This window comes from Canis lupus, chromosome 4, assembly GCF_003254725.2.
Source record: "Canis lupus dingo isolate Sandy chromosome 4, ASM325472v2, whole genome shotgun sequence".
Classification (NCBI taxonomy): domain Eukaryota; kingdom Metazoa; phylum Chordata; class Mammalia; order Carnivora; family Canidae; genus Canis; species Canis lupus.
In genome coordinates this window covers 28,313,896-28,341,560 of record NC_064246.1, presented here as the reverse complement: position 1 = coordinate 28,341,560, position 27,665 = coordinate 28,313,896, and the positions used below count along the sequence as shown (strand labels likewise).

General features: G+C 42.4%; 1 protein-coding gene and 1 non-coding gene across 4 annotated transcripts in view; both read right to left on the bottom strand.

The window, feature by feature from the left end:
* Positions 1–27,665, bottom strand: part of RPS24 (ribosomal protein S24) — a 155,222-nt gene that overhangs the window by 76,389 nt on the left and 51,168 nt on the right. The window lies entirely within an intron of this gene.
* LOC112652084 (U6 spliceosomal RNA) lies at positions 12,075–12,181 on the bottom strand. Its single transcript, XR_003131236.1, has one exon. It is a non-coding gene; the product is annotated as a U6 spliceosomal RNA (small nuclear RNA).

Below are 27,665 nucleotides of genomic sequence, written 5' to 3'. Positions count from 1 at the left end.
CTCTTCATACTCTGCACCCCTTCCCCTCCACTCAGAGGTCCTTCACAGCCAGGGTAGCCTGCTACTTTTGTCAGGAGGACAAGGGGTGTCGCAACTTGATGAGTAAGAGTTTAACACCATACTGAGAAGTAGGTGATTTCAGTCCTATTTTGGAAATGCTTCTAATGGAGGAGGAAGAGAAGGCAACCAATACTGATCAATGGATCTCTGATTTTACTACTTTACTAAAAGCAAGACCTAGACAAAAGAGAAGAAGGGGACAAGACCAGTATTTCTGACTGCTTCCTAGGCCAGAGCCATTGTGAAGACAGACTTGATATTGTAGGGAAGATAGAAGAGGATGTGGGTTCAGAGCACCAAATTGGTTTAAGTTCTAGCCACACCATGTCCCAGTTATGTGATCTTACTGTCTTAGCTTCTTTGAAGTGTACAGTGGGGTCTGATGGGGTCATACCTGGAATATGATCACCTGGTGCTGGAACACCCTATGAACTCAATACACCTGGGCTATTTCAATCTTGTTAACTATCATCCATATTTCAAAGTTTTATTAAAGAATCGTGGTCCAGGGCAGCCCCGGTGGCGCAGCGGTTTAGCGCCACCTGCAGCCCGGGGTGTGATCCTGGAGACCCAGGATCGAGTCCCACATGGGGTTCCCTGCATGGAGCCTGCTTCTCCCTTTGACTGTGTCTCTGCCTCTGTGTGTGTGTGTGTCTCTATGAATAAATAAATAAATAATTAACAAAAAAAAAAAAAGAATCATGGTCCAGGACGCCTGGGTGGCTCAGCAGTTGAGTGTCTGCCTTCAGCCCAGGGCATGATCCTGGAGTCCCAGGATGGAGTCCCACATCGGGCTCCCTGCCTGAAGCTTGCTTCTCCCTCTGCCTGTGTCTCTGCACCTCTCTCTCTCTCTCATAAAAAAAATTAAATCTTAAAAAAAAAAGAATCATGGTCCAAGTGAGGACTCCAGATTATTTCAAAATATATTCTACTTTGAATGAACTAACATGTTGTCCACTGGCTGGACTCTGTTAGCAGTCCTGAACTCCCACTGTTAGCTAATTACGTTCCCCACATGTAACCAAGGAGGCAGCATAGCCCCTGTTCTCAAGGAGTTTAGATTCTCCTAGAGAAGAAGAAAAGTTTACAGAGAAACACAATATAAGGAAGTAGATGAAAAATGAATAAAATGATCCATGCCCACACACAAATAAGGAAAATGAGACTCAGAGAAGCAAAATCAGTTGCCCGAGGTACCCAGCTGATAAAGGGCAGAAGAGGGCCTGCAACTCAGGTGTGTCCTGATGCCAAATTTAATGCTCTTCCCACCAAACATAAGAGCTCAGGGGGCTCGATTTTTAGAGCAAATAGAAACTCTGGCAGATTGGTTGGTGAGTTCCTAGAAAGTGTGGTCTAAATAAACCCTTGAGGGGCTCAAACTTGACCAAACAAGAAGGCTTAAGAGAATGACTAACGAAGATCAAATGCGAAGTTTTGAAACTCCCATCCATAAACACAGCAAAATACATAAACGATCCAGGAGTGACCCTCACAGGAAATAATATGGCATTTTCAGAGAGGCACACAAGACCTGAAAAAAAAAAAAAAAGCCACCATATTTCGATATTTGAAGACCACCATTTGAGAAAATGTTCATTTTTCCAATTTAAGGCATGACTTTAACCAATTCTGATCAAAATCCTAAGGGGATTTTCTTTAGAACTTGTAAAAATGATTCCAAATTTCACCTGGAGGAATGAAAAGAGTTGGGCAAAAAAATATTGAAAAAAAAAGAAACACAGCGACAGAACTAAGCATATTGGATATGAAAACTATTTATACATGTTCAAAGCTCAATGTGGGTATCGGTGAAACAACACACAGGTCAATACAATGGAATATGCATCCAGAAACAGATGCTGGCAATGCAAGAACTTACTACCAAATCAAAGAGGCTTCCCAAACCACTGAGAACAGGATGGATCATTCGATAAACAAATTTGAGGGGTGCCTGGGTGGTTCAGTCATTTGAGTCTGCCTTCAGCTCGGGTCCTGATCCCAGGTTCCTGGGATTGAGCCCGCATCTGGCTCGCTGGGGGGTCTGTTTCTTGCATCAGTGGGGGGTCTGTTTCTCCTCTTCCTCTGCCCCTTCCCCTGCTTTTGCGCTCTTTCTCTTGCCCTCAAATAAATAAAATCTTATCTTTTTAAGATTATTTATTTATTTATTCATGAGAGACACAGAGAGATAGAGGCAGAGACACAGGCAGAGGGAGAAGCAAGCTCCATGCAGGGAGCCTGATGTGGGACTTGATCCCAGGACCCCAGGATCACACCCTGGGCCGAAGGCAGGCACTAAAGGGATCCCCTCAAATAAGTAAAATCTCTTGAAAAAAAAATAAGAATAGTTGAAAAATTGCATACTTGGGGAAAAAATTCTGTTAGAGCCTCACCTCATAGTATATCTTAAAAAGAAAAAAAAAAAAAGAATAACCACTAAGAGAAAATGTAATTGAATATCTATCTGGTGTCTCTCTAAGTACAAACATAAACATTGGGATGAACTACAATGGAAAAGAGCAAGACTGAACTATGTACAAATTTGAAACTTCTGAACATCAAAAATTAATATATGACTATGGTTGAAGCTGGGTGATGGGTATGGGGTGGGGGTTTCATTACTCTATCTGCTCTGCTTTTGTTTATGTTTAAAAATGTCTATGGTTATAAAGAAGATGTGAGATGATAGATAGATAGATAGATAGATAGATAGATAGATAGATAGATAGATATAGGAATATATATTTTTTTATCTGTAATGGAATATTACATAGCCATAAAAAAGAATGGGAACTTGCCATTTGCAACAACATGGGTAGACCTGAAGAGTACTATGTAAGTGAAATAGTCAGACAGGGAAAGACAAACGCCAAATGATTTCACTTATGTGTTGAATGTAAAAAACAAAACAAATGAACAAACACAAAAAAGCAGAAACAGATCCATAAATACAGAGAACAAAGAGATGATTGACAGAGGGGCGGTGTGTAGGGGGCATGGGCAAAATGGGTGAAGGGGAGGAGGAGGTAAAGGCTTCCAGTTATGGAATGAATAAGTCACAGGGATGAAAGACACAACATAGGGAATATAGTCAGTGACATTGTTATAGCATTTTATGGTGACAGGTGGTAGCTATACTTTTGGTGACCATAGCAAGGTGTGTAGAGTTGTCAAATCACTATATTGTACGTTAGAAACTAACGTAAATGCTGTGTGTCAGCTCTACTTCAGTTTAAAAAAAAAAAAGTCCATGGTTAAAAATTATTTAAAAGTTCAAAAAATTAACATAAATTTAAAAGGCAAATAATACCAATATAGCATATGATATAGCATTATTATCTTTATAGCAATAGAGCAATATGGAAATATAGCACTATTACCTTTGAGGTGCAAAGAGCTCCTCCAAATGACTAATATTCACTAAAGCATCAGTAGATAAGAAGTGACCATTAGTGGATTACCCCTTCATATCCAATCCCCCTTTCTGCTTCCTCATGGCCTGTGATTTCCACTGAAAGATCCACAAGGTTCTGGGGAGGCTGACTTCATTCCCTACCCTAAGGAGATCATGTGCCTTGGCTACCCTAATCAGTGCATCCCATTCCCAGCCATTGTAATGGACTGAGAAAGTGGCATGTGACCAAGCCAGCCCCAACAGAATCAATCTCAGAGTTTCTGAGATCAGGGACAAAGAAGCTCTTTCTTTCCCCCATGGACCTTAGTAGAGCCTCAGGAGCTTCTGGGAGAATGCTGGGACCTGCAGGAAGCACCACCACCACCACCATCCCCAGAATAAAGCCAACATTAGGAAGCAGAGCCAAGAAGTCAGCAGAGACAGGAAGAGGGCTCCATGACTGTTTTTTGAATTCAGGATCAAATTTCACATAAAGCCAAACCTACTCCTGTTTAAATGTATTGAACAAAAATCTTATTTTTTTTTCTGGGTTTCTGTTACTTGCAAACAAAATAAATCAAACTAAATGAGCTAACTAAGCCTGAATGTGTAGAGAGCTCAAGCATGCCCCCAAGTAGAGGACACAGAGCAGATTTTTCATGTGACTCCTAAGGTGGTCAGGGAAGTTCAGGGAAGGCCAGTGCCATCAGGCTTCCCCTCCCTCAGAGAGTGAGTAGGGTATCACCTGTGCTCTGATTTCTGCTGTGACTCATCTCCAGTCTCCCCACAGCTCCCTTCTCTCTCTTTCTCTCCCCCTCTGAGGGAATAGACTCAAATACCACTGAGTCCCTTGGAATCCCCACAGCAAGACAGGCTTCCCTCAGTATCATGACGCATCTGCTCAGGAAGATGGTAAGACACCTGGAGGTAGGTACTTTTGGATTGTTTCAGTAAAGATCCAGAATCTCCAGTCTGAAAGTCCCTTCTCCTGCCCTAAGGTCAGAAAGCCTATCAGGGAATCTTCCAGCAGAATGCAGCCTCAATGGGGGTGGTCAAGAGTGGAGGCCAGTTTCACCCAACCATCTGGATATGGCCTCTTCAACTTGATCAGGCCAAAATGGGACCTTCTCTATACACCCAGAGAGGACCAAATTCTCAGTGACAGACCATTAAGTCAGAATACCAGTTGAACAAACCCAATAGCCAATGCATTCATCCACAGTGATAGCCTGCTCTTTGTAGACCTGTAATGTTCATGCTCATATGCAGGATCCCTCCTGGTACCTCAGTCCCTGAAGTGGCCTAATGAGCATGATACCGGAGCCAATGAGGACTCAGATCCTCCCTCAGGCATGGGGGCACCTGGTGATCTGAGCTACTACTGCTCATTCGCCGCCTGTCCCTTCTCTTCCAGGCCCCTGAACTCTACCCCAAAGTGTATTTTGCCAAATTCATCTCTAGGAACCCTGCTTTTTCTAAAACAGCTCTTTTCCATAATCACTTTTGTCTATTTTTTTTAAGATTTTATTTATTCATGGGAGACACACACACACACAGAGAGAGAGAGAGAGGCAGAGACAGAGAGAGCGAGAAGCAGGCTCCATGCAGGGACATGGGACTTGATCCCGGGACTCCAGGATCACACCCTGGGCCAAAGTCAGCACTAAACTGCTGAGCCACCTGGGCTGCCCATTTTTGTCTATTTTCAAATTATTTCCTTTCCTAGTTGTTATTTTTTGCATTCTAATTGTATTTTGAGCATATTTGATAGAATAAAAAGGATAAATGTAACAAATATAAGTTAAAATGCATATTAAAATGACCACCCCTCAACTCACCAGCCAACTAAGAGCTAGAACATCACCAATAACTTGTATTCACCTACTCCATCCTTCCTCCACAAAATAGCCACATCTTGCGTTTTTGTGTTTATCATTCCTTTATGCAAAAAACCATAAACAAATTCTACAATTCGAGTTATACTCTGCATAGTCTTCTATAGACTTGAATATTTCACTTAATACTATGTTTCTAAGGTGCGTTCATGTTCCAAATAGCTGAGTTTGTCCATTTAATTGCTGCATGTTATTTCTCTGTGTAAAAGTGTATCCTGGTTTATATATCCATTCGCCTGTCTACAGACATTGAAGTTGTCTGAGTTGTTGAGGACTTTGTGCCATTCTAAACATGCTGCTATGAACATTTCTGCACATGTCAGCACACATGTGATGCCCATATGCAAGAGGCTCTCTGGGGTCTTTACCTGGAAAGGGCATGCCTGGGTCAGTGAATATTCAAATGTTCAACTTCAGAAGAAAATATCTAATTGTGTTCCCACATTCTCTCATTAAGTATGTGGTTACCAGTATTATAGCACCCCATTACTTGCTCCTCAATGTTTAAAAGGATTGATAATAAATTGGTACTCCCGCCTGTGGCATGCAGTGTCTTGCTGTGGATGGAGTATGCCTCCCTGTCAAGAGACTTGCATTGACCAAGGGAACATGAAAAGAAGTGATGAGTACCTTATCTAAGCAGCAACTTTAAGAGCCACCACAAGGTTCTGCCTTTGTTCTTTTTCCCCCGCTCTGCCATGAGATTATCATGTCTTAGAGGGGGGCTGTTCCACCACTCTGGACCCTTGGATAAAGATACATAGAATAGAGCTGTAGTCATTCTAGGTGACAAAAGTTATAAGGAAGAAATAAACCACTGTTATAAGCCACTTAATTTGGGGGCTGTTTGTTACTGCATCATAATACAGCAAAACCTGCCTGACACAAGAAATTCAATGAAAATTTACTGAGCATCTCTCACATGCCAGGCACAGTGCTGGGTTCTGTGAAAGCAATGATGGCCAAGATAAACAAGGTCATGGCCTCCTGGGGTTCACACTACACAGGCAGAAGGTCCCAAAGGTCCCTCAAGATTTTCGTGTATAACTCCCAACAGCAAACTCCTCAGTTAAGACTCCTTCTGTCAGACAGGGTGCACTTGATAGAGAAATATAGAAATTTGTGGATTTTCATATACAGAAGTCCAGGATTTAAACCTGAAGTAGAGATGGATCCAGGAGCAAAAATTATTATTAGGGCCCATTCTCTCTCTTTCTCTCTCTCTCTCTCTCTCTCTCTCTCATTCTTTCTCTCTTTACTGTTTTCCTCTGGGTTTGTCCCAGTGCTCAGACACCAGTCGATCTAGGCTACACCTCCCTAGCTCTAAGACCACCAATTCAATCCAAGTCCTGGGTCCTGACTCCCAGAGCCAGATTGGCCCACAAGCCCATCCTTGAACCAATCAATGTCCAGGGAGATGGGACACACTGATTGGTCCAGGCCTGGGTCACATGCCACCCCTGGAGCTGGTGAGGAGGTCACTCTACCCAAACCCTGTGGGCCAAGAAGAGAGTAGGAGGTGGATACCTTCAAGAAAAATCAGAGGACTCTTACCAGAATGGAAAACAGATTCCAGACAGGCAAACCAGCAATTGCCCTTACCAGTGCTACACTGAAGCTGGCTCCCACTGGTTCACGAGAGATGATCATACACATCTCTTCCAAACTCCACATTCAGTGACATCACATTGGTGATAATAAATCAGCCATTGTGGGAGTGTCTATACCAAAGGAATAGGCAGGCAGGGCACATCAGGGTTTTCATTTCCCCAGTGAGCCAGTTGTCCTGCATTTACCATCACAGCACTGCCCCTAACTCTGATGCTTGCTAGTTACAGTTCTAGCTCTGCCCCACGTCATAGTGTCACTTGGACAAGTCCGTGGACCTCTCTGGGACTGGACTTTTCACAACTGTAAAGTGGGGAAGTTGGGCTCACTCCTTTCGAAGTACCTGCCTCTCTGACAGCTGTGAATCTGTAAGACCCCTGAAAGGAGGTGTATGTGTGCACGCATGTGCATTCGCACAAGTTTAAATTTGCCTTCTCTGCATCAGAAATCACAAATGCAGGCATTGGCTATAAACTCCAATATAATTTGGTGAGCTGTACCTCTTCACTTGGGCTATTAAATCATTTCCCCTCCAAAGGTACACATGTTACGGCATAAGGAGCAAACTGTTGACAGATGGTGGAGAAACTTCACAGGCCCATAATTGAGACTTATTTTCATACATTTGTGCCAGTTTGAAATCTAATTGCCAATAAAACAATACTGTGATACTGCCACGTCTAATACCTCTGCCACTCTCCAAAGTTACACTTGAATCCACTAGTAAATTCCAATCTCCCAGAGAAAAATATTTCCCCCTCTCCATCGGAAAAGCAGAGCTATAAATCCATGTACAGTGGTTCATTTTCAAATGCGAACCTCCTTTCCCTGGTCCCCAAAGAGCCCTCACTCGGCTAATGTTAGTGCCTGCCTGAGAGCAGTAGATATTCTTTGTTTACTTGACAGAAGCACAGATGTGGCTTAGTGAATCTGTGATGAGGTCTTTTGCAGAGAAATGCTTTGATGGGCTAGGTTACCCTCCCTCTTCGGAGTGACCCGGTACCACGTTTGGAGATATTTTGTGCCTATAGCATAAAAGTGGCCAGAGGCCCATCACTGCCCACTGAGCAAGAGAAGGTGGAGGAATCCAGAACCACTCCCCTCCTTGCTTTTCTGTTTTCACTCTCTTGATGAAAAGGTTTGAGGATATAGATCGATCCAGATCAATCGAGACTGTAAATAAAAAAACAAGCTTTCAAGGGCTGGGTTCATTTGTGTCTACTGAAAAACACAACCTGTCACCTCAAACCACAAGCCTGCTAGTAGTAGTAATGGCCATTGTTCACAAGTCAGAGCTTTGCCAGTTGACAAAGAAATCGTTACTGCGGGCTGAGTCCGTGCCAGGTCTATGCAAAGCCCAGAAATGGTGTAGTAAACATGGCAAATATGGTCCTTGCCTCCATGGTCTTCACATGATCCCTGGAGGGGTGTTATTATTTTCCCTATCTTATAGACAGTAAGCTGAGGCTCCTAGTGGCCAAATAATTCTTCCTCCAGGATGCACAGCAATTAGGGGAGGGGTGACTTAGTAGACTTGGAAGATCTGACTTACCTCTCCGTTCAGTTATGTTATTATAGGGATTCAGTGAAAGCTGTACTTATTTGGGTGGCTCAGTCGGTTAAGCATCTGACTCTTGCTTTCAGCTTAGGTCATGATCTAAGGGTCATGAAATCAAGCCCTCAGTGGGGCTCTGTGCTCAGCACAGAGTCTGCTTGAGACACTCTCCCTCTCCCCTCCACCCCCCTCTCTCTCTTTCAAATAAATAAATAAATAAAATGTTAAAAAAAAAAAACAAAAAACAGGGCAGCCCCTGGGGGCACAGCGATTTAGCGCCGCCTGCAGCCCAAGGTGTGATACTGGGGACCCAGGGTCAAGTCCCACGTTGGGCTCCCTGCATGGAGCCTGCTTCTCCCTCTGCCTGTGTGTGTGTGTGTGTGTGTGTGTGTGTGTGTGTGTCTCATGAATAAATAAAATCTTTAAAAGAAAAAAAAAAAAAAAAAAACAGAGTAGCCTGGGTGGCTCATTGGTTTAGCACCACCTTCAGCCCACGGTGTGATCCTGGGGACCCAGGGTCGAGTCCCATGTCGGGCTCCCTGCATGGAGCCTGCTTCTCCCTCTGCCTGTGTCTCTGCCTCTCTCCCTCTCTGTGTGTCTCTCATGAACAAATAAATAAAATCTTAAAAAAAAAAAAAAGGATTCAGTGGAATAGTTAACTATTGAAGCTTTAAAAGCTTGGTTTCCGGGATCCCTGGGTGGCGCAGCGGTTTAGCTCCTGCCTTTGGCCCAGGGCGCGATCCTGGAGACCCGGGATCGAATCCCACGTCAGGCTCCCGGTGCATGGAGCCTGCTTCTCCCTCTGCCTGTGTCTGCCTCTCTCTCTCTCTCTGTGTGACTATCATAAATAAAAAATAAAATAAAATAAAAAATAAAATAAAAACTTTGGTTTCCTTTCTCCCACTCCAGCCCCACCTCCACCTGTAGTCCTTGTTCTTCCACTTGGGGCTACCTCTCTACATCTCCCTCACCTTCTATACACAGGTCTTCAAACATGTGAAGGTCATTATACAACTTCCTGGAGGCTTCATTTTCCATGCAAAATAATACTCATTTGCTTCACACATTCCCCAAATCATGGCCCAACATCTAACCACTGCTTCTCAAACTGTAGTGAACACAGAAATCATTCAGAGAACTTGCTGAAATGCAAGCTTCAGCTCAGAAGGTCTGGATGGGGCCTGAGACTCGCATCTCTAACCAGTTCCCCCAGGGAGTTTGGATGCTGCTGATACATAGACCACATTTAGAGTAGGAACCTCAGAGCACAGACCTGTGCTGCCCGATATCCACCGGCCACATGTGACTATAGAGCATTTGAGATGTTGCTCATGCCAGTGAGGAACTCAGTTTTTATTCATTTAATTTTAATTATTTAAATGTAAATTTAAAAAAATAAAGCATTATAATTAAATTTAATTAAACTTAATTAAAATTAAAGTATTAAACATTTTTCCATTAAACACAATTTATTGTTTTGGTGGGCCTCTATTGTATTTTAACCAGTGAAATTTAGCATATGAATTGAGATAGGCTGGAAGTGTAAAATATATATTGGATTTCAAAGACAGTACTTGGGGAAAAAAGATTGCAATACCTCATTAAAATTTATTTATAGGGACGCCTGGGTGGCTCAGTGGTTGAGCATCTGCCTTTGGCTCAGGGCGTGAACCCGAGGTCCTGGGATTGAGTCCCAGATCAGGGTCCCCGCAGGGAGCCCGCATCTCCCTCTGCCTATGTCTCTGCCTCTCTCTCTGGATCTCTCATGAATAAATAAAATCTTTTTTAAATTTTTTTTTTATTTTTATTTATTCATGATAGTCACAGAGAGAGAGAGAAAGGCAGAGACACAGGCAGAGGGAGAAGCAGGCTCCATGAACCGGGAGCCCGACGTGGGACTCGATCCTGGGTCTCCAGGATCGCACCCTGGGCCAAAGGCAGGCGCCAAACCGCTGCGCCACCCAGGGATCCCTAAAATCTTTTTTAAAAAGTAATTTATTGGGCAGCCCAGGTGGCTCAGTGGTTTAAGCGCCACCTTCAGCCCAGGGTGTGATCCTGGAGACCGGGGATCAAGTCCCACGTCGGGCTCCCTGTATGGAGCCTGTTTCTCCCTCTGTGTCTCTGCCTCTCTCTCTCTTTGTGTCTCTCATGAATAAATAAATAAAATATTTTTTTAAAGTAATTTGCTTATATTAATACTGAAATGAACATGTTTTGAATATATCGGGTTACCTAAAATCTATTATTGGCTACCAGAAATTTTTAAATTTTAAATAGATGATAGAGTGAGTGAGTGAGAGAGCTTACATCATATTTCTACTGAACAACGGTGGTCTAGATCATTCACCAGCCTGAACATCTTTTGTTTGTCTGAGCTCCAGCTATCCACATTCCCCATGGTCTGGACGCTATACTCACACTGACACATCCTGAGGTTATTGGGTTGTTTTACATGAGTTTGAGGGGCAACCACATACCATCAATCGCATTCTTTTTTTGTCACCTGATACTCGTCAGCTCTCCCCTAATGTCCCATGGGTGGTCTAGGCTGGTGAGCAGTTACCATTCTTCTGACAGGACAGTTTGCCCTAGTCAGTTTCTCCTGCTTGTTTCAGCCCATTCCTCCTACCAGTCAGGGTCTCCCCTGCATCTCAACTCCATCATTCAACATCTCTCTGTCTCTCTCTCAACCTCACAGCTTCCTCGTGTTTGATTAGCTTGCCCTTGTGACTTCAACAGGGACAGCAATTAAATCGTTGAAGGGGACAGGCCACATCTAGAGACTAATCGCTGGCCCCCCAGAGTCCTGCTTCCAGGGTGACAGCAGCCCATTTATCAGCACCCTGTGGGTGCTTGACGGCACTCTGCCTATCTGAGAATATCACCCACCCCAAATCTGCAGGACAGTGTCAGTTTGTCTACCACTCAGCTAAATTTCCATTGCCAGAAAACTGCCCTGGGGAAATAAGCATGTATGCATGTGAAAACACAACCACAAGGAAGTTCAAGACAGTGCCACTTAGAATAGAAAGTAGTAAGGAGCAACTTACATGCTGTCAATACTCAGGAACTGTTTAAAACTGGTAAGTCCTGGGGCAGCCCGGGTGGCTCAGTGGTTTAGCGCCACCTTCAGCCCAGGGTGTGATCCTGGAGTCCCGGGATCAAGTCCCGCATCAGGCTCCCTGCATGGAGCCTGCTTCTCCCTCTGCCTGTGTCTCTGCCTCTCTCTCTGTGTGTCTCATGAATGAATAAATAAATTAAAATGTTAAAAAAAACTGCTAAGTCCTTCTGCTGGAGTGACCTACACACACTTTTTTTCAAATGGTGTTATAGGAAAACATTAAATGACATGGAACATTGTCCTTAATGTATTTAAGTGCTAAAAGCATGTAACCTAACAGTATATAAAGAATATTATTTTCAAGTATGTATGGTAAAGGTGGTTATCTCTCAATGGTGGAACTGAAGTCACTTTTGTTTTCTTTATGTTCTGCTTACATTGTCTGATTTAACACTTACTTGTTTAATACTTGGGATTATTGGCATTTTATTTTATTTTATTTTTTAAAATATGGGATACTTCACAAATTTGCATATCATCCTTGTGTAGGGACCACACTAATCATTTCTGTATCATCCCAATTTTAGTAAATGTGCTGCCAAAGCAAGCACGGGATCACTGGCATTTTACAAGAGACTGAAATCCAGTCTCAGAGAGGTTACCCAGTCTGTCCTAGGCTCCTCTGCAAGAAGCACAGGGCCATGGAGGATCTAGTCTCTTGCTGGTAAATGGTAAAGCCTCAGGTTCTTCCCCCATACCTGCTGCCACCCTCCTAAGGGGTGGGGTCTGGAGGGTCCTGCAAGTACAGGATATACAGATTTCAGCAAAATGTCTAATTATAGCCTATCTTCCCAGTTGTGCTTTAAGTCTACACCTTCTTGCCTAGTTGAGGATATGGCTTCAGCTCTCTTTCCTCTCTCTCCCACGAATCATGTTCCTCCTCTCAACAGGATCACTCCTATCAACATATGAGCAAACTCTTAAAAAAAAAAAAAAAAAAGTAGCCTTCCCTAACCCCATTTTTCCCTCCAGAGACCACCTCACTTCTCTCCTTTTACAACAAAAATTTCTCTCCTGAAAAAGGAACACACAGGAGTATTCAACAAACAGTACCAATTATTAGGTACCCCAACAAACATGACAATGAGATGATGGGGTGGCCAGCTTTGCTCAGAGCCCATGTAGCAATGCACAGAGCACTCTGCCGTTTTACACCTGACCCCTATGGCAAGTTAAGAGCTGAAGTGGCAGGAGCAGCTTCAAGCCCATGGCTCCTGGTTCCCAAAGGAAATCTACACAAAGAATATGATGAGACTCTGGGGAACCAAGACTCTGAATACACCCCAACTCTTTAAGAACAACAGCAACAGAATGAGTCAGAACGCAGAGAAGTAGTCAAAGATATAAGAGAAGACAATATTCTAAAATAAAGATATATCTGAAATTGAATTACAAAGGGTAATTTCTCCTCTCAGAACAATTCACTCAAGAAGTCAAGACTCCAATGGGCAGAGAAATCGAGTCAGCTACAGGGGGGCACAGTCAGGCTGCCTGCATGCTCCTCTCTGCAACAATCAACGCCGAAAGATGGAAAAACAGGGATCCCTGGGTGGCGCAGCGGTTTGGCGCCTGCCTTTGGCCCAGGGCACGATCCTGGAGACCCGGGATCGAATCCCACGTCGGGCTCCCGGTGCATGGAGCCTGCTTCTCCCTCTGCCTGTGTCTCTGCCTCTCTCTCTCTCTGTGACTATCATGAATAAATAAATAAAATCTTTAAAAAAAAAATTTTTAAAAAGAAAGATGGAAAAACAACTCTTAGAGAATTTAGGGAGTGGGGGTGAGCAGAATGTGACCCAAAATGTTTATTAACCCAGGTGAGGTGTCATCACATATAAGACAACAGAGAAGGTCTCAGAAAGATAGCTCCCATCAAACCCTTCCTAGTAAATGAATCCAAAAGAGGTAAAAAAAAAAAAAGAAAGAAAAAGAAAAAGAAAGAAAAACTCGTGAGTATAAGGGCTGTGCTGTACAAGACCTGGCAGTAAAAACTGAATGCAGTTAACTACAGAGCAGAATCTAGGACATGTGAGAAACTGAGGTTAAAACAGTATAGGTCGTGACAATGTCAAATCTAATATAACAAACAAAAATCAGAAGACACAGGGAGAGGAGGGAAAGGTGGAGCAAGTCTGTGCATCCAGAATCCCTGCTATGCTGTGGATGTTAAGAGTCAGTCCTTTCTACAGCTCAGCTCTGTTGGTAATTCCCCAAACATAGTGCCATCAACTCCTCAGGCTCTCCTGGCCCCAAAGTCTCCATATTCAGCTTCACCCACAGTCAGTTAAATGACTTACCCGCACTTTTCTTGAGAAGCCAATTTTCCCAAATCCAGCTCAGTGACCACGTTCTGATTAAATGCTAGACCTGGGGCAGCCCAGGTGGCACAGCGATTTAGCCCTGCCTACAGCCCAGGGCATGATCCTGGAGACCTTGGATCGAGTCCTACGTCAGGCTCCCTGCATGGTGCCTGCTTCTCCCTTTGCCTGTGTCTCTGCCTCTCTCTGTGTCTCTATGAATAAATAAATTTTTAAAAAATAATAAATAGGCTTAAAAAATGCTAGACCTAAAAAGGCTAAAAGAGCTCCAAGCTTCCTAAGAGACAGGGGTCCCCCACAACTCTAGTTTTGTCCCACCTGAGATCTTGCCCTCCCCCCAGCTCCAGGGCTCCCTCCATACAAGCCCCGTCACTCTTGCCAATATATACCTTTGCCAGTTCCTGCACTCCTCAACACCCTACCCTCCCTACCTTCTCTTACACCTCTGACTCCATACTTAAGGAGAAGGGGTCCATTCCTCAGTGCCCACAGCCACCTGCAGACCACTGTCCCCCTGCAAACAATCCAAAAATCTCTTCTTCCACTCCCCAACCTCACCACCATCCTCTTCTACCATGTTTCTCAAAATGTGGTCCACAGATACTAACCCCACAAAATGCTCCATTGATTAAGGGCCCCAGAAGCCTGCATGTTTGGGAATCACAGATCCTATACCTCTGTCCTAAGAATCACCAGATACAAAAGTGTGTTAAAAGTAAGAAAAATCTTGTAGTACAGATACTGGCATTTTCCAGACTTCCTCCTCCATGGAACTCTTGTCACAAAAACCCGTTAACATTTGCTTGAGGGACGCCTGGGTGGCTCAGTGTTTGAGCATCGCCTGCCTTCAGCTCAGGATGTGATCCCAAGGTCCCGGGATTGAGTCCCACATCAGGCTCCCAAGAGGGAGCCTGCTTCTCCCTCTGCCTGTGTCTCTGCCTCTCTCTGTGTCTCTCATGAATAAGTATATAAAACCTTTAAAGAAAAAAAAAATTCGCTTGAATTGGCAATCAATGGAACATACTTTGGGAATCAGTTCTACTACCCTCCATGACCCTACCCTACCACCCTCCACCTTCTCTCACTAACCTAGGAGCCTCACCACCCAGCACAGTTTCTCTTTCTGCTTGCCTGCCTTCTCCACAGTCCTTCTCCACTTTGCCCATTCCACTGGTAGAGTGGAAATGACTTCCTGCTTGCCCAGTATCCTTTATCCTTCTTCTAATAAAAGCACCTCATTTTCTTTTGAGACCATCCTACCCTCAGACCATGTGATTCAGCTCTAAAGGTTAAGTATGACTCAGACCTGGCCAATGACAGCACTGAATTCCCCTGGCCACAGTAGTCATATCACTGATGGGCTGGGAACACCACTCAGGTCAATAAGAATATCTCCAAAGTCTTTGCTGGAGTTTTCAGGGAAAAGGTACTCTGTCTCCTGCTGGCATTGCCCAGCTAATAGGATGTAAGTACAGAGAAGCTGGTGGTCATCTTCCAGACAGCCCGCCTAAGAACTAAACCAACACAGAAGAAAGTGAAGTCTCAAGACATTTCAGAGAATAAAATGGATGGAGCAATGCCTGGTTTCTTATACTCTTCAGTTGTAAGTCAATAAATTCCTTTTCCTTAATCTAGTTGTACTGAGTTTCTGTTACCTGCAACCAACTCAATCATAATAATATTTATTTAATATTTATTATGTTCCATGCACTGTTGCAAATGCTTAACATAGATTTTCTCATTTAACCCTAACAAATATCAAGAAACAGATATTAATATCACTGTATATAACACAGGTGAAGAAATCAACACAGAAGGAAATGAGGAATTTGCCAAAGTCCACACAACCAGTAAATGGCAGACCCAGGATTCAGATCCAGGCAGTTGTCCCTGAGACCACCTTCTTAACCACCAAGCCGTTTACCTCCATCATTAAGGATTCTAACCAGTGTAGCAGACTCATCCCAAATACTGCACCCAATCCTACCCTTAATCAGGAAGGAGTTCAGTGCCTGATTAATTCAGGAAAAGTTGGCCTCAAGTAATCCCAGGCTCAGCTGTATTCCCTCACTGCTCCTCAGAAAACCCTTTCAACCCACTTCTTGTCAACTCCCAACCAAATTCCCCATCTCAGCTGTTCTAAATTTTCTCTTCCCTTTACAGAGGCCCTCTGACATGATTTCTTCAACAGCAACCTTCTCAAATTCAAAATTTGTCTCCAGTTATCCTTCACTCGTCCTCCAACACAACTCCTCAAGTGAGGCCTGGCCTCACTCCTCCCTTCCAGTGCTAACCTGGACTGGGGTCCTTGTCCCTCTCTCTACCGTCCCCTTCCCTGGGATCTCACTCCCTCAGCTTAATTATCCCAATGAAAAAATGGCTTTGTATACAATGAGACAGCTACAATGAGATACTCTAATTATAAAATGCTATCATTATTATATGACGCTATCAACACAAGGAAATAATAGGCAGTGTAAAAAGCAGACAACAGAGTTGTGCATGAAGTAGATTCTGATGTGTAGATATAAACAGGTAAAGAATAAAGACTGACAGAAACCCCACAAAAACACTAATAACAGGTGTCCTTTCTCAATAGAACAATGGGTGATGGTTTGTTTTTGTCTTTCCACTCTTCTTTATTTTTCCAACTTTCAATTTGTATTACTTTTAAGTGAAAAATATTTCAAATATATATAAGATAGACAATTTACTTAATCAAAACTCCTTTAAATTACTATTCTTTATTTCCTAAGTGCCCCAAAATTTTCAAGAACATACATCTGTACTGATGTCTCCACCTTCCTCACTCCTAACACCCCCACATTTCTCCCCTTGGCTTTCTGGATTTTCTCCACAACATTCTCTTAAAAAGCCCCCCCAGAACATTGCCAAGTTAACCGACACATTTCTGAACTTCTACATCAGATAATACTGCTAATCACCATTCACTGTTTCAATGGGATTTTTTTTAAGTAGTGACACTAGTATAATGAAGCCCCTGAACCTAGACCCCAGTGAGCACCATTCATTGACATACACAAACCCACCTCAAATCATCTTAACCAGTTCATGGGATGAGGAAATCCAAACAGAGCACCACAGCTTCAGAGGCATGGCTGTTTCTAGGAATTCAAAGTCACCTGGACCATGAAGGAGGTGATGTGGGCTAGTGGTAGCCTATAGACAAGAATCCTAACTGCATCATCTACTACAAATAACCAGAAGCAAGACGATAGCCTATATTCCCCTTACTCAAAATAATTATATCTGATGTTTGGGGACATTTGTTTCATCTCCTTCCCATGCACATTTTACCCTGCTCACATGCGGATTTTCAACCAAGCCAAGTATTGCATCCTCTAAGGTGGCAATACAGACACAGCTGAATTTTCATCAGCTTCATCACAGGAAGTAAACATTACACTGATACAGCACTTACAGTCCTCACAGGGAGAGGTCTAGGAGGGGTGTGCAGTGCCTGCCCAGGCTCTCTGCAGCTGCCATTCTGTGGTGGCAGGGCTGTCCAACAGAACTTTCTGCAATGATATGCACTGTACAAAATGGTAGCCATTAGCCACATGTGGCCATCCTTACAATGTGGTTCGTGTGACTGAGTAACCAAACTGTTCATTTTATTTAGTTTTAAATAATTTGGAATGTTTAAAAGCTTTATTGACCTACCATAACATTCAACCTTTTAAAGTCTACAATCAGTAGGCTTTAGTTTATTCACATGGTTCTATAATTATCACCACTATCTAATTATATTTTTAATTTTTTTTTTTTTTTAGAAAGCTCTATACCCCACATGGGGCTTGAACTCACCACTCTGAGATCAAGAGTCACACACTCTACCAATTCAGCCAGCCAGCCAGCTACCCTACCACTCTTTAATTTTTTAACATTTTCATCACTGCCCCAAAAGAAACCCTGTACCCATTCCCAGTCATTCCCCCATTCTTCCCTCCACCTAGCCCTTGACAACCACTAATCTACTTTCCATCTCTATGGATTTGTCTATCTGGACATTTAATATAAATGACATCATACAATTTGTGATCTTTAGTAACAAACTTCTTTCATTTAGCATAATGCTTCTTTCATTTAGCATAATGTTTTCAAGATTCATCCATGTGGTAGCATATCTCATTCCCTTTAACTGAATAACATGCCGTCATATGGATATACCACTTTTGTTCAATAATGGACATTTGGGATGCTTCCACTTTTTAGCTATTACAAATAATTCTGCCACTATGAACAGTTTCAAAAGGACGTAGGTTGTCATTGGTCTTGGATTTATACCTAGAAGTAGAATTTCATGGTCATATAGTAATTCCATGTATAACATTTTTGAGGAAGTGTACAATTGTTTTCCAAAGCAGCTGTGCCATTTTACAATCCCACTAGCAACATATGAAGGTTCCAACTTCTCCAGATCTTGCAGACGTTTGTTATTGTATGTTTTTTTTTTTTTATTACAGTCATCCTATTGGGTGTGAAGTGGTGTCTCATGGTTTCAATTTACTTTTCCTCAAGGATGAATGATGTTGAGTGTCTTTTCATGTGCTTACTGGACATTTGTATATCTTCTTTGGAGAAATGTCTATGCATATCTTTTGCCCATTTTTAACCAGGTTATTTATCTTTTTATCATTGAGTTATGATAGTTCTTTCAATATTCTGGACACAAGTCCTTTATCAGATCTACAATTTATAAATATTTCCTCCCATTCTGTGGGTTCCTTTCATTTACTTATTTATGCTCTTGGAAACATAAAATTGTTTTATTTTTTATTATGGCAAATATATCTGTTGCTTGTGTTTTAGCATCCTACCCAAGTAACTATTGCCTAACTTAATGCCACAAATATTTAATTCTGTTTTCTTCTAAGACTTGTATTTTTTAACTCTTAACTTTTGTAAATGTTATGAGGTAGGGGTCTGACTTCATTCTTCTGCATGGGAATATTGTTTCCCAGAACCATTTGTTGAAAATAATATTCTTCCCCCAATCGAATTATTTTAGCACCTTTGTCAAAAATCAATTGACTGTAAATGTGAGGGTTTATTTCTGGACTCTCAATCCTTTTCCATTGATCTATATGTCTGTGCTAGTACCACAGTCTTGATTACTGTAAGTCTGTAGTACAAGTAAGTCTGTGAGTCCCTTAACTTTGTCCTTCTTTCTCAAGACCTTTTTTGTCTATGCTAGGTTCCTGGCATTTGCACATGAATTTGAAAATAAATTTGTCAATTGGTGGGGAGGGGAAGCCGGCTGGGATTTTGACAGGGATTATGTAGAAGCTGTGGGTCACTTTGGGACTGCCACTTTAATTATTCTAAACCTTAAACACGGGAAGTGTCCATTTATTTAATTTCTTCCTACAACATCTTATAGTTTTAGTTGTACAAAACTCACATTTCTTTGATTAAATTATTCCTAAATATTTTGTTCATTTTGATTCTATTATAAATGGAATTGCTTTCTTAATTTCACTTTCAGATTATCCACTGCTGGTGTATAAAAATTCAACTGATTTTTGTTTTTTGATCTTATATCTTTCAATCTTGCTAAAGGCAAGAGAACCTTTCTTGTCTCTTCCCACTTTTGCTGACCACAAGTACTCTGTGGCTTGTGGTTGCACCACTCCTATTTCTGCCTCCATCTTCACATGGCCTTCTTCCTTGTGTTCCCATGTCTTTTCTGTCTCTTAGCAGGACATTGGATTTGGGGTCCACTTGGGTAATCTAGGATGATCTCATCTCTAGATCTTAATTACATCTGCAAAAGAACTTTTCCCATATAGGGAAATATTTACAAGTTCTAGAATATGGACATAGGAGGGGGCACCATTCAACCCTGTACATTTTCCTTTTTTTTAAGATTTATTTATTTGAGAGAGAGGCCACCAGTGGGAGGAGCAGAGGAAGGGAGAGAGAAAATCCCAAGCAGACTCCACGACCAGCACAAAGCCCAATGCAGGGCTCAATCCCAGGACTCTGAGACCATGAGCTGAGCTAAACCCAAGAGTTGGACATCCAGGTGCCCCTCAATCCCCTATATCTTCTATTCCTAGTTTGCTGGGTGATTTTAATTTATAACAGTGTGTTAGACTTTTGTCAAGTGCTTTTTCTATGTCTTCTAAGCTGATCACATGGTTTTTGTCTTTTTATTCTATTGATAAAATACACTGGTTAGTTTTCAGATAATTAACCAACCTTGCATTCCTGGGATAAATCCCACTTGATCATGTATATGATCCTTTTTATGTGTGGCTGGATTAATATACTAGAATTCTGTTGAAGATTTTTGCATCTATATTTATAAAGGATGCTGTTACGTAGTTTTATTTTGATGTGATGTCTTTGCCTGGTTTTTGTATCCACATAATATGGTACCTGGGTTTATAGAATGTGTCAGGGGTATGCCCTCCTCTCCTGCTATTTGAAGGAGATTATGATAGGTATTAAATACCTTCCAATACCTTCAAATATTTGGTAGAATTCAGTAGTGATGCCATCTGGGACTATTTTCTCTGTGGGGAAATTTGATTACTTTTATAAAAATTTTATTTATTTATTCATAAGAGACAGAGAGACAGAGGCAGAGATAGAGGCAGGCAGAGAAATAAGCTCCATGCAGGCAGCTCAATGTGGGATTTGATCCCAGGACTGCAGGATCACAACCCAAGCTGAAGGCAGATGTTCAACTGCTAAGCCACCAGGTGTCCTGGAAATTTAATTGCTAAATCAATCTTTTTACTTGTTATATATCTGTTCAGATTTTCTATTTCTCTTGAGTCAGGTTTGGTAATTTGTGTCTTTCTAGGAATTTGTACATTTCATCTAGGTTATCAAATTTGTTGATGCACAGCTATTCATAACACAGTTATAATCTGTTTTATTTCTGAAAAATCAATCATGATCTTATTCTCCGATAATCCATTTATTTCTGTAAGATCAATAGTGATATCCCTTTTTCATTTTTTACTATAGGCACTTGATTCTTCCCCTTTTTGCTCAGTCTAGCTAAGTTTGTCAATTTTGTTGATCTTTTCAAAGAACCAACTTTTCATTTCATTGACTTTCTCTATTTTTCTATTCTTTCTATTAAGCTTACTGAGATTTGTTTCATGGTCCAGCAAATATTCTAAACTGGAAAATGTGTCATGTGCACTTGAGAAGAACATGTATTTTGCTTTTGTTGAATGGAGTGTTCTGTAAATAGTTCCTTATTGATCTCTGCCTCATTCTATCCATTATTGAAAGTGGGATATTGGAGTCTCCAACAATTACTGTTGAATTGTCTATTTCTATTTCAGTCTTCCTGGTGGATTGACCCTTTTAACAGTATTAAATGTCCTTCTTTGTCCCCAACAATTTCCATCTTCAAGTCTCTTTTGTATAATAACAGTATGGTTAATCCAGCTGCCTTTTGGTTACTGTTTGCATTGGGTATATTTTTCCATTCTTTGCTTTCAATCTATGTGTATTTTTGAATCTAAAGAGTATCTCTTTTAAGACAGCCCACCAGCTTTTTATAAGTAAATACCAAATATGATATCATTTCACAATATCATTATCACACCTAAAGCCTCCTAATATCATCAAAATGCTCAATCAGCAATCGGCATTTATTCTCAACTTCCACCCTCATGGACTTCTGGACATGGTGCCCTCCTGGTCTCCTGTTATATCTCAAAGCACTCTCCTTTCTCAAGGGCTACTCTAGCCTAAACCTCCTGAACTTTCCTCTCTTCCCCAGAGACTCTGTTCTCAGCTCTCTGATCTGTCCCCACATCCCCTCAGGCATCTCATCCATTTCTAGAGTACCAAAAATCAGCTCAACACAGGAGACAGCCCAGATTTGCTCTCAGCCAGGACTTTCACACTTCTAACTGCCTGGTGAAACATCTGTATGGGAGCCTCCACCCTTCAAACTTCACATTTTCCCAATTTTATTGCCTCATCTGGTGCCCAAATATGCTCTTCTTGCAACTTCTCATCCTGGTTACTCACCACCATCCTCCAAGTAAGCTACACTCAAAATTCCCATCACCTTGGTCACTTGCCTACCGCTCCACACCCTCCTGCCAATTCCGTCAATACCTGCAACTGCGAAAGCCTCTCTGGTAGATCCCTGGGGTTTGGGAATCTCATAACTCATCCTTCCTTCAGGAAATTCCTATCATCACACTAATGCTCGACTTGCCTCATCAGCAACATGTCCTCAATGAAAATTTACTTTCACGGAGCCTTAGGTTTGTATAGGGTTTAGTATATCCTATTTGAGTCACAAAATGCACAAAAGGAAGTGATGGCCCAGAGCAGTTAATTTAGTTACCCAAGGACACTAGCCATCAACTGGAGGAGCTGAGACCTCAACTAGGTCTACCCATCTCCACGTTGTTCCATCCAGCTTAGCAGTGTAAATTACCCCACCAGCCTTTTGGAGGGAGCAGAGATGACTAAGCCACAGTCTCTTCTCTGCCTTCCAGGAGTTCACGAGTTTGGTGGGAGTTGAGCCACAAATAGAAAAAGGTCTACTTTCTTAAAAGGATTTAAAGCCCAGCAATGAGAGCAACAGAAGAGACAGAGAAGGATTCCCTATGTGCTTTAGGGTATTATTTTTATAACATAATTATCAATGATGGGCCTGGGGCCTATGTCCAGGATTGGGGGACCAGCCTATAAGGGTGTGGCTTGGTAGAGCAAGAGGAGGAGGGGTCTGAGGCAACAGTAAGAAAAGCTAAGGGAGGGTTGTGCTACCAGAACAAACCTTTCGTTTAGCAATGGCTGTGTTTCCATTTGTTTAGAACCTTCATATGTAGACGTTCATAAAAACGACTGTACAGGGCCTGAGGTTAGCTGAGATCTGAGATCCAGCCTGTTTCTCCAATCATAGACAATTCTTTGTTATGGGCCCTATATAAGCACTTTGTATACATTAATTCACTTAATTCTCACAACCCTGTGAAGTCAGTTTTTTTATCCCAAATTTACTGGTGGGAAAAGAGGCAAGTAAAGTTAACTATCTCTCTTAAGTTCTGATGGCTAGTTAGTGATAGAGCCAGAGTTCAAACCCAGGCTGTCTGATCTCTGAGTCTATGCCCTAAGCTAAAACCCTACCACCTCCCTATTGGGCCTTCCATCCTTGGCCAGTGGCGAAACCCATTCTAACTGGTTTGTCCACTTCAAACTAGCTCAGTTGTCTCTAAAGTCCTTTCCAGGACAGGAAGATAGAAGAGCATAGTTTGAACCTATGGTTCTTGGTGGTGAACTAGCAATCTCTCTCCCTTGCCTGATGAGATCCCTGTAAAATGACAGTGAAGGAATTTAAAAGGTATAAACCCAATACAATGAAGAGAATGGGGTGGGGCATCAATGTAGCAGTGATTTCATGCATTTCAAGAACACAGAGACTGACTGGAAATTGAGGAAGTAGGATGGAAAATGAGGCAGCCTAGAACATAGGAGAATGGGGTTACAGCCAAGAAGGAAGCTACTCTGCCATGCCCATCCACAGAGAAATTAAGATGCAAAGTTTCCAGGTAAGAAAGGGTTAGGAAGGCAGAATAGGGAATGAAAAGACGAGAGGTTAATCCAAAGTCTTTGTAAAGAACATTCAACCCCACCCTGCTTCCATCGAACCCCATGGGCGGTGGCCCCTATATCAAAGCATGTATCACCCAGTGAAGACCGCACTCTCAGGAGTTGGAATAAACTATCTGGGAAGACCAAAGACAGCTCATGGGATGTTGCAGCCTCCACCTCACAGCATTTAGGCTCTCTCAGGGTAATAGCAATCTCCTGTTTACCCCACCCTCCCTCAATGGGAACCATACAAGCCCTATGTCTTCAAAGCTCCCAACCTACTCTTTCTTAAACTTGGACAATTTGGGATCATCAGACTTTTGAGACAAACTTTACCAACACAGTTGAGTAACCAAAAAATATTAAAAAATACATATATACCCATGAGGAATCTATGAGGAAGACACAGAAGAGCAGAGAGATTCAAGAAGCTTTTTCATTTGAGAAGCAAAAAAAACATAAAACATGAAACCAATATAAAGACTATGGAAAACAGAGCATGAGAGAATTGTTGGAAATTTAAAATGGGATTATCAAAATAAAATTTTCCATAGTAAGGTTTGGAAGAGGGGTGCCTATGTGGCTCAGTTAGTTAAGCATCTGCCTTTGGCTCAGGTCATGATCCTGCGATCCTGCTCAACCTGGAGTCTGCTTCTCCCTCTCTCTCTGCCCTCCCTAGGCTTGTGCATGCATTCTCTCTCTCTCTCTCTCTCTCTAATATGTAAATAAAATCTTTAAAAAAAAACAATTTAAAAAAAATGGTTGGAAGATAAACTCAAGGAAATTCTCCATGTGGTAAATCAACAAAAAGGTACAAAAATATTTGAATTAGAGGGGCACCTGGGTGGCTCAGGGTAGTTGAGCATCCACCTTTGGATGACCTGAGGGTCATGATCCCAGAGTCCTGGGCTTGAGACCTGCATCAGGCTCCCCATAGGGAGCCTGCTTCTCCCTCTGCCTGTGTCTCTGCCTCTCTGTATCTCTCATGAATAAATAAATAAAATCTCTTTCAAAATAAACAAATAAAAATAGTTGAATTAGAGAATACAGTGCTGAATCTACCGGCTCCAACATTTGACCAATAAGATTTTGAAAAAGAGAGAAGTGAGGGAATCCTCCACAGAGGTCTCATCTGGTAGGCACCAGAGAGGCGTTCAGGGCAGAGAAAACAGCATCCACAAGAAGCAGAGGCCCAAGACAGTATGAGCTATTTAAGGGAACCACAAGCAAGCAGTTCCTAAGAAGGACAGGATCCATGGGAGGAAGGGCAGGGAGATGATATTGCAGAGGTACCACCAGAAAGGCCCTGAATACCACACAGAGGTGTTTGGTCTTTAATCAGAAGGCTTTTGAGGACTTTTTAAGATGAAAGGTAAGATGGTCAGGTTTACAATAAGGGAAGATTAGTCTACAGTCCAAAATATGCAAGATACGCTATTCTGATCAATTGGTATGTAACAAATCACCCCTAATTTAGTAGCTCAAAACAATAGTGCTCTTCTTTTTGCTCACGAATCTGTAATTTAGATAGATTTCAGTGAGGACAGCTGTCTCTGCTCCACGTTGCACCGGCTGGGGAGGCTCCAACGCTGAGAATGATTCAATGGCTTGCGGGCTGGAATCACAAAATGGCTGCTGCAGCACCTACCTCACACTCCTTTGTGAAAAGAGAGAGAGACTGGCCTTCCCAATATTCCCAGCAAATGTCTCCTTGAGTCTCAGGGCATCTGACTGGATCACACAGGTACATCCATGAGCCAATCACTGTGACCCAGGCGATGCAGTATACTGATTGGCCCAGCTTTGGTCACATGGCCTCCCTCCCAACTTGAACTAGAGAGGAGCCCCACCCTAACGTAGACTGGGAGTGGCAAAGGGGAACATCTCCAAATGATGATCTGCAGAGAAAGAGGGATAGAGGCTGGAAAGGCAGACTGACCTCAGGTATGCAGGTTTCTCCGTCTCCCTGTTCCTCCCCTCTCCCTCTGCCTGTTCTTCCACGGAAGCAAGCTCACTGTTGCCATGTCTTGCTGGGTGGAAGGAATGCTAATTCCTCTAACCGGAGCTCTGTACTCAGAAGGGCCATTTACACTCTGCTCAATACGACTGATGAAGCATAAACTAATTAATTCTTAGAGCAAGAGCATCCCTATCAGGTTCTTCCCAAATAGTAATGAATCATTATCAGCCAAAACCTTAACATCTGCTTACTCGATCAATCCACTGCTAGTCACATGCTATTAATGTCATTTGTACTGTTGCCCCGATGCCAGGCAGCCTGCATCCCCAGTCCCCAAGTCTCACTAGGATGTGTGGCCAAAGGACCTCAGGAAGGCAAGAGGATGAGGATTTTACTATGGGCACCCAAGTGCCACTTGATGGGGGGTAGGGAGGGTGTGGCTGTGGGTGCAGTGAAAAAATGACCTATTCCAACTCTTATCATTAGGAAATCTCAGAACTGGGGCACCTGGGTGGCTCAGGTCATGATCTCAGGGTCGTGAGTTCAAGCCCCACATTGGGTTCTGTACTCAGCATGCAGTCTGCTTGAGATTCTCTCTCTCTGCTCCCTCCCCACCCATGTGTGTGCACGTGGGCATGCACGCTCTCTCAAATAAATATTTTTAAAAAAAGAAAGAAAATCTCAGAACTGGAGGGATCTTTGAGCCAAGGGGTTCTTCAGTCTTTTCTTACATACCTCTTTGATGGCAGTGAGCTCATGAGCTCACAAGGCAGCATGTTACATTGTTCTGCACATCTGACTTAGAATTTCTTAGTCTGTGCCCAATTAGTTACAGATTAGTTAATTATATCCAAATTTGAGGCAGCTTGAATGAATATGTCAAATGCTGAAAGAGGAAATGAACAGCAGAGGGACAAAAAGGCAGGAAAAAACAAAGCAAGGGCTAAGATTAGCATGCAGAAAGGCAAACCATCCCATTTTACAGAGCCACGAAATTGACATTAGGCTTCCTGTGCTCAAAACTAAGAGAGGAACCATGATCAGTTATAAATACACACATCAGTAAGAGATAGATCAATGACAGAGAGACAAATAGATCGCAAAAAAAAAAAAAAATAGGTTAAAACAACTTGTTACAGAAGTCTGTTTTTCCTGAAAGCATCTGCTCATATTTAACCAAAATCTAATTTCCCTTCAATTTCTACACATCAGTTCAGCTCAACAGACATTTAAGAAATCCCAAGGACCGTTCCATTCCAGAGGCTTCTAGTGCATGCCAGTGATGGGCAAGACATTGGACTATGTGTTCTATGGAGTTTGTCTTCCCCCCAACTTCTACCACTTAATACCCACGTGACTGTAAGCAAGTCATAAGCCTCAGTCTCCTCATCATAACAGAAATAAATAACCCTGGAGTACCTACTTTATAGGATGGGGAGATGTAAATGATGCATGAAGCCCCCCTCCTGTGGAATTAGCCCCACTCTACCCCAGTCATATTGTTAACCACCCCCTTTCACAAACCCTCTGCTCAAGGTCAGGCTAATTGCCTGGTGTATCCCCAGGTTCCAACTTCTCAATCTTACCTTGCACAAGCTCTGCCATCCACCTGGAATGCCTTTCACCCTACTCTTATGCCCACCTCAATCTCTAAATCTTGCCCACCCTTCACATCCCAGCTCACATACCTGTTCCTATAGGATGTCTGCTGGGAGTCCTACACTGACCCATTCTATTTACTTTCCCCAAACCCACTAGCTTATGTCTGTACCTCCCTCAAGACCAGGGTCTCCAATCAGAAACTCCTTCCTATTCTTTCTCAGGAAATGTAAATATTCTTCCAAATCTCAACTCCTGAGAAAAGGCAACTAAGAAAACCAGGAAAAAAAGTATCATATTCTCCTATGAGAATCAAAGCTTATCAATATAGAGGCATTGCTGGTTTGAAGGAATCTGCCAATGTCAAGTCAAAGCAAGAGCAGGAAAGGCTGACAGGCATAGTTGAAGGTTAAGGTTGACATGAGTCAGTCTTGCTCATGGCTGTTGTGTTTTCAGTATGTGTTTATGCCCTGTTTGCTACTAATGGTGAGTTATTCTTGCAAAAAAATAAATATTAATAAGTTTATATGCACAGTATATTTTACATAAATCTTGAGTGGT